The following is an 8227-nucleotide window of genomic DNA, read 5'->3' as shown; positions in this document are numbered from 1 at the left end:
GGGGTTTCTATTCTATTCCATTGGTCTATGTGTCTGTTTTTGTGCCACCATACTCATTATTTTAAATTCTTATTTCTTGGATTGCCTGATATCTTTAGGCCTAATATTCTGAAGTAATTTGGAACAAGTAATTGTAAAAAATTATGTCACTAGCTTCACCATTTTCCAGCTGCTTCCTCTGCTGCCTTTTCTAACTATTATCTAGATATCATCCATAGTCAATATTTTGAATAAATTACTTTACACATTGCTTCCTCTTTCTGACTATCCATTATTTTTAATTTTGTACCCCAGAACTATACTGAAAATGTGCTTGAAATTCACCAAAGATGTCTCTAATCATCAATTCAGTCCTAAGTATTTTTGGTTTGTCTATAGCATTTATTCATTCAACAAACATTTACTGAACAATATTGATATAGCCTTGATTTTTAAGGAGTACACAATTTGGTAGGTGACACTGATTATGTAAATAGACGTATATATTTTGGAATAAATGCTATAACTAAAGTGTGTATAAATTATTCCAGGAAACAAAAAACAGAATTTATTAATTCTGTTCAGGGCAGTGGAGAAAGGCTCATTAGCACCACTCTCCATGAATGACCCTTCCCTGTATTCCTGCTCCTTCCATAACACCTTCCTCATCACCCATGACAATTCAGTCTAGTATATATTAAACACCCAATGTTCATAAGTCATCATGCTGTGTTCTGTTATCAGCTCTTATTAGCCATGTGACCTAAGTGAAGCTACTTAAGCACTCTAAACCTAGTCCCTTATTTATTAATTGGTATATTAATAACTAATTGAATTGCTTTGAGATTAAAAATAAATTGTGTGGTACCACAAAAGACCTTGGATATCCAAAGCAAACTCAAATAGGAAAAACAGGGGAGCCTGGGTGGCTCAGTCAGTTAAGTGTTTGACTCTTGTATTTGGCTCAGGTCATGATATTATGGTTTGTGAGATTTAGCCCGACATGAGGGTCTGTGCTAACAGCACAGAGCCTGCTTCGGATTCTCTCTCTCCCTCTGTTTCTACCCCTCCCTGCTTGTGTACACATGCTGTCTCTCTCTCTCCCTCTCTCTCTCTCTCTCTCTCCCACTCTCTCAAAATAAATAAATAAAAATTCAAAAGTCAACAAAAAACTGGAAGTATCACAATTCAAGATTTCAAGTTAATTTATAAAGTGGTAATAATTAAAACAGTGTGGTACTGACAAAAAATAGACACATAATTCAATGCAACAGAAGAAAAAAGCCAGAAGTAAATCTATAATGATATGGTCAAATTAATGTTTAACAAGGGAGAAATAAATATACAGGGGCAAAAATATAGAATCTTCAACAAATGGTGTTGTGATAACTGGACAGCTACATGCAAAAGAAAGAAACTAGACCACTTCCTTTTTTTTTTAAATTTTTTTTTTCAACGTTTATTTATTTTTGGGACAGAGAGAGACAGAGCATGAACGGGGGAGGGGCAGAGAGAGAGGGAGACACAGAATCGGAAACAGGCTCCAGGCTCTGAGCCATCAGCCCAGAGCCCGACGCGGGGCTCGAACTCACGGACCGCGAGATCGTGACCTGGCTGAAGTCGGACGCTTAACCGACTGCGCCACCCAGGCACCCCTAGACCACTTCCTTTTACCATACACAAAGGTAAACTCAAAATGGATTAAGGACCTAAATGTGAGATAAGAAATCATACAAATCCTTGAAGAGAGCACAAGCAGTCATTTATCTGGCATCAACTGTAGAAGCATTTTTCTAGATGTCTCCTAAGACATGGGAACCAAAAACAAAAATAAACTATTGGGATTACATCAAAATAAAAATAAATTTGCACACCAAAGGAAATAATCATCAAAACTAAAAGATAATCTACTGAATAGGAGAAGATATTTCCAAATTATGTATGCAATAAAAGGTTAGTATTCAAAATATACAAAAACTGATATAGCTCAAAACCCCCAAAAAACAACCTGATTAAAAAATTGACAGAAGACATGAACAGACATTTCTCCAAAGAAGATACCCAGATGGCCAACAGAGACATGAAAAGATGTTCATTATCACTCTTCATCAGGGAAATGCAAATGAAAATACAATGAGATATCACCTGATACTGTCAGAATGGCTAAAGTAATAAAAAAAAAAAAAAAGAAGAAAAGAAGCAACAAGTGTTGGGGAGGATGTATAGAAAAAGGAACTCTCCTGCACTGTTGGCACGAATGCAAACTGGTGCAGCCACTGTGGATAACAATATGGAGGTTCCTTCAAAAATTAAAAATAAAACTACCCTATGATCCAGTAATTGCACAACTGGGTATTTACTTAAAAAAATACAAAAATTTTAGTTCAAAAGGGATACATGCAACCTCTATGTTTATTGCAGCATTAATTACAATAGCCAAAATATGGCTATTCATCAATTGATGAATAGATAAAGAAGATGTGGTGTATGTGTGTGTATATAATGGCATATTATTCAGCAATAAAAAAGGAATGAAATCTTGTGATTTGCAAAGACATAGATGGAACTAGAGAGTAGAATGCCAATCGAAATAAATCAGAAAGAGAAACATCATATGATTTAACTCATATGCAGAATTAAAACAAATGAGCAAAGGGAAAAACAGACAAACCAAGATATGTACTCTTTTTTTTAAGTTTATTTATTTGAGAGAGAGAGAGAGAGAGAGAGAGAGAGAGAATCCCAAGCAAACTCTGCACTGACAGTGCAGAGCCCATCTTGGGGCTTGGTCTCAGGAACCATGAGGTCATGACCTCAGCTGGAATCAAGAGTCAGACCTTAACCAACAGAACCATCCAGGCACCTCCACACTCTTATAGACAACAGATTGTTGGTTACCAGAGAGGAGGTGGGTGGGGGTATGGGTTAAATAGGTGATAGGGATTAAGGAGTGCACTTCTGATGTGTATCATGTGATGTATAGAACTGTTGAATTGCTAAATTGTATTCCTGAAACTAATATAACATTATGTTAACTAACTGGCATTAAAAGGCAAACATTTTTTTTTCCATATCACTATAGTTTGCCTATTTAATTACCATATATGTTGGTGTGGCTCTTCTTTTGTTGGTTTTGGTGTGGCTTTTTGTGCCTCCTGGATCTGGATATTTGTTTCCTTTCCCAAATTAGGAAGTTTTCAGCTACTATTTCTTCAAATAAAAATTCTACCCCCTTTTCTCTTCTCTTCTTCTTCTGGGACTCCTATAATACAAATGTTATTATGTTTGATGGAGTCACTGAGTGCCCTAAGTCTGTTCTCATTTTGCATAATTCTTTTTTCTCTCTTTTTTTCATCTTGATTACTTTTCATTACTCTGTCTGGTGTATCATTAATTTGTTCTTCTGCTTCTTTCAGCCTGCTATTCATTGCATGCAGGGTGTTCCTTCCTTCCTTCCTTCCTTCCTTCCTTCCTTCCTTCCTTCCTATCTATCTATCTATCTATTTAGAGTGACTGCATGTGGGGAGAGGCATAGAGAGAGGGAAGGAGAGAATCTCAAGCAGGCTGCATGCCTAGCACGGGGCCTTACATAGAGTTCAATCCCATGACTGTGAGATGGTGACCTGAGCCGAAATCAAGAGTCAGACACATAACTGAGTGAGCCACCAAGGCACTCTGCATCAATGGTATTTCTAATCTCATTTATTGCACACTTAATCTCTGATTGTGTTTTTTCTTATCTCTATGTTAAGGGTCTCACTGATTTCCTCTCAGTCCAGCAAGAATATCCTTATTATCATTGCTTTAAATACTCTATCAGGCATGGTACTTATATCTGTTTTACTTAGATCTCTGCCCATGACTTTTTTCTTGTTCTTTCATCTGGGATAAATTTCTCTGTCTTCTCATTTTGTTTCAGTCTCTGTGCTTTTTTCTGTATGTTAGGAATGTCAGCTCTGTCTCGTGTTGTTGAGGGTAGTGGCCTTATAAAGAAGAGGCCCTATAGTGCCCTGCAGTTTGTTGTCCCATATTCCCCAGGGCCTGGCACTTCTGGGAGTGTCTCTGGTGTGAACTGTGTGTGCTCTGCTGTTTTGTCCTTACTGCTTTATCCTTCAGGCCTGTGGTCTGCAGAGGCTCTCTTTGCCTGTTGTGGGTAGTATTTGGTCCCTGGCCTGAATGTGGTGGAGTTAAATATAGGCACGTTCTGGTCTCCTTGTGAAATTAAACCTGTAGACACCAATGTGAGAACTGAGGCTCCATAGAACTCCTGAGTCAGGAGATGCTCTGTGAGTAGGGGTTTGAGCTGGTCTTCTGGGTCTGGGACCCACCAAGAGGGGACTGAGGCAAGCATGATTGATAAAGGCAGTTCTAAATGAGCGAGGGGAAGATGGCGGTGTAGGAGGATGGTGGGCTCACCTCATCCTGCTGATCATTTAGATTCCACCCACATCTGCCTAAATAACCCACAAAACCACCAGAACACTAGCAGAACAGACTCTCCGGAGCCAAGTATAGACAAGAGACCCACTGAAGAAGGTAGGAAGGGTGGAGAGGCGGGGTATGCTACATGGACTGGCAGGAGGGAGCCCAGGGCGGGGGCGGGGGGCAGCCCGCCCTGCAAGGCAGAGCCCCGCAGTCTGGCTTACAAAAGTGGAGGGGCCGGACTGTGTGAGTTATGACAGCCAGCAGGACTGAACATCTGGAATGTTAAAAGTCAACAGCTCTGCTCTCAACGGGGAGAGCAAGAAGACAGCGGGAGGGAGAGTTTCTGAGCCCCGGAAGACAAAGCTCAACTTGGCGGGGAACAAAGGCGCTGGCAAGCACCATATCCCTCTCCCATCCCCCAGCCAAAATCCCTAAGGTAACCAGTTCCTGTAACCGAACTTGCTTGCACCATGCAAACACCCAATTGTGTGCTTCTGTGAATCCATCCCTTTGACTGGTCTGTCTCCCTCCTGGTGCTGCAGGGCCCCTCCCGCAGGGGACCACCTACAGCAAAGGAAGCTAAGCCTGCCCCTCCTGCCCCTGTACACCTTGCAGATCCACCCTGGCTAATATGCCAGATCCAATAAAAGCAACACCACAGCCTGGCAGTGTACAAGTAGCCCACAGAGGGGCCACACCACTCCACAGTGAGTCCGGCCCCTGGGAGAGGGGAAGATAAGGAACACACCAGTCTGACTGTGGCCCCAGTGGTGGGTTGGGGCAGACATCGGGTCTGACTGTGAACCCGCCCACCAACACAAGTTACTCCAGACAGCACAGGGGAAGTGCCCTGAAGTTTGGAGCCACCCCAGGACTGTCGAAAATGATGAAACAGAAGAATTCTCCTCAAAAGAAATTCCATGAAGTAGTGACAGCTAACAAATTGATCAAAAAAGATTAAACAATATAACAGAACAAGAATTTAGAATAATAGTCATAAAATTAATCGCTGGGCTTGAGAAAAGCATAGAAGACAGAAGAAACTATATTGCTACAGAGATCAAGGGAGAAATAAATAGTCATGAGGAGCTAAAAAATGCTATCAGTGAGGTGCAAAATAAAATGGAGGCATCCACGGCACAGATTGAAGAGGCAGAGGGGAGAATAGGTGAATTAGAAGATAAAATTATGGAAAAAGAGGAAGCTGGGAAAAAGAGAGAAAAAAATATCCAGGATTGTGAGGGGAGAATTAGATAACTAATTGATAGAATCAAATGGAACAATATCTGTATCATAGGAATTGCTGAAGAGGAAGAGAGAGAGAGAAAGGGGCTGAAGGTGTACTTGAAAAATTATTGCTGAGAACTTACCTGACCTGGGGAAGGAAAAAGGCAATGAAATCCAAGAGGCACAGAGGACTCCCTTCAGACGTAACTTGAATCGATTTTCTGCATGACATATCATAGTGGAACTTGCAAAATACAAGGATATAGAGAGAATTCTGAAAGCAGCTAGGGATAAACGGGCCTTAACATACAAAGGTGGACACATAAGGTTAATAGCAGACCTATCTACTGAAACTTGGCAGCACAGAAAGGAATGGCAGGAAATCTTCAATGTGATGAACAGAAAAATTATGCAGCCGAGGATCCTTTATCCAGCAAGTCTGTCATTCAGAACAGGTGAAATAAAGGTCTTCCCAAACAAACAAAACCTGAAGGAATTGATCACCACTAAACCAGCCCTACAACAGATCCTAAGGAGGATTCTGTGAGTGAAATGATGCAAGGACCACAAAGTACCAGAGACACCACTACAAGCATGAAACCTACAGACATCACAATGACTCTAAACCCATATCTTTCTATAATAACACTGAACGTAAATGGACTAAATGCGCCAACCAAAAGACATAGGGTATCAGAATGGATAAGAAAACAACACCCATCTATTTTCTGTCTACAACAGACTCATTTTAGATCTGAGGCCACCTTCAGATTGAAAGTGAGGGGATGGAGAACTGTCTATGAAACTACTGGAAGGGAAAAGAAAGCTGGAGTAGCCATACTTATGTCAGACAAACTAGACTTTAAATTGAAGGCTGTAACAAGAGATGAAGAAGGGCATTATATAATAATTACAGGGCCTATCCATCAGGAAGAGCTAACAATTATAAATGTCTATGCACCGAATACAGGAGCCCCCAAATATATAAAACATTTAATCACAAACATAAGCAACATTATTGATAAGAATGTGGTAATTGCAGGGGACTTTAACTCCACTTACAGAAATGGATAGATCATCTAGACAGAGAATCAATAAAGAAACAAGGGCTCTAAATGATACATTGGATCATATGGACTTGACAGATATATTTAGAACTCAGCATCCCAAAGCAACAGAATATACTCTCTTCTTGAGTGCACACGGAACATTCTGCAAGATAGATCACATACTGGGTCACAAAACAGCCCTTAATAGGTATACAAGAATTGAGATCATACCATGCACACTTTCAGACGACAATGCTATGAAATGTGAAATCAACCAGAGGAAAAAGTCTGGAAAACCTCTAAAAGCATGGAGGCTAAAGAACACCATACTAAAGAATGAATGAGTCAGCCAGGCAATTAGAGAAGAAATTAAAAAATATATGGCAACAAATGAAAATGAAAATACAACAATCCAGTGCTCGCTTCGGCAGCACATATACTAAAATTGGAATGATACAGAGAAGATTAGCATGGCCCCTGCATGAGGATGACACGCAAATTCGTGAAGCTTTCCATATTGTTTCGTCACCACTAAAACAGCCCTAAGGAGACATCCTCAGGGGGATCCTGTGAGACAAAGTACCAGAGACATCGCTACAAGCATGAAACCTATGGACATCACAATGACTCTAAACCGATATCTTTCTATAATAACACTGAATGTAAATGGACTAAATGCGCCAACCAAAAGACATAGGGTATCGGAATGGATAAAAAACAAGACCCATCTATTTGCTGTCTACAAGAGACTCATTTTAGACCTGAGGACACCTTCAGATTGAGAGTGAGGGGATGGAAAACTATTTATCATGCCACTGGAAGTCAGAAGAAAGCTGGAGTAGTCATACTTATATCAAACTAGACTTTAAATTAAAGGCTGTAACAAGAGATGAAGAAGGGCATTATATAATAATCACAGGATCTATCCATCAGGAAGAGCTAACAATTATAAATGTCTATGCGCCGAATACGAGAGCCCCCAAGTATATAAAACAATTAGTCATAAACATAAGCAACCTTATTGATAAGAATGGGCTCATGGCAGGGGACTTTAATACTCCAGTTACAACAATTGATAGATCATCTAGACACAGGACCAAAAAGAAACAAGGGCCCTGAATGATATATTGGATCAGATGGACTTGACAGATGTATTTAGAACTCAGCATCCCAAAGCAACAGAATATACTTTCTTCTTGAGTGCACATGGAACATTCTCCAAGATAGATCACATACTGGGTCACAAAACAGCCCTTAATAGGTATAAAAGAATTGAGATCATACCATGTACACTTTCAGACCACAATGCTATGAAATGTGAAATCAACCACAGGAAAAAGTCTGGAAAACCTCCAAAAGCATGGAGGTTAAAGAACACCCTACTATAGAATAAATGGGTCAACCAGGAAATTAGAGGAGAAATTTAAAAATATATGGCAACAAATGAAAATGAAAATACAACAATCCAAATGCTTTGGGATGCAGCAAAGGCAGTCAGAGGGGAAAATACATTGCAATCCAGGCCTATCTCAAGAAACAAGAAAAAT

The 8227-nt window shown here is 40.1% G+C and overlaps 1 protein-coding gene and 1 non-coding gene across 5 annotated transcripts in view; both read left to right on the top strand.

The window, feature by feature from the left end:
- The window catches only part of DIAPH2 (diaphanous related formin 2), a 1032498-nt gene that overhangs the window by 510202 nt on the left and 514069 nt on the right, over nucleotides 1-8227 (top strand). The gene's annotated exons all lie outside the window — the stretch shown is intronic.
- On the top strand, nucleotides 7096-7202 carry LOC121025231 (U6 spliceosomal RNA). Its single transcript, XR_005787985.1, has one exon. It is a non-coding gene; the product is annotated as a U6 spliceosomal RNA (small nuclear RNA).

Source organism: Herpailurus yagouaroundi, unplaced genomic scaffold (genome assembly GCF_014898765.1).
Source record: "Herpailurus yagouaroundi ecotype Mexico unplaced genomic scaffold, PumYag 67556, whole genome shotgun sequence".
In the NCBI taxonomy this organism is placed as follows: Eukaryota; Metazoa; Chordata; class Mammalia; order Carnivora; family Felidae; genus Herpailurus; species Herpailurus yagouaroundi.
This window is presented reverse-complemented; position numbering and strand designations above follow the sequence as displayed.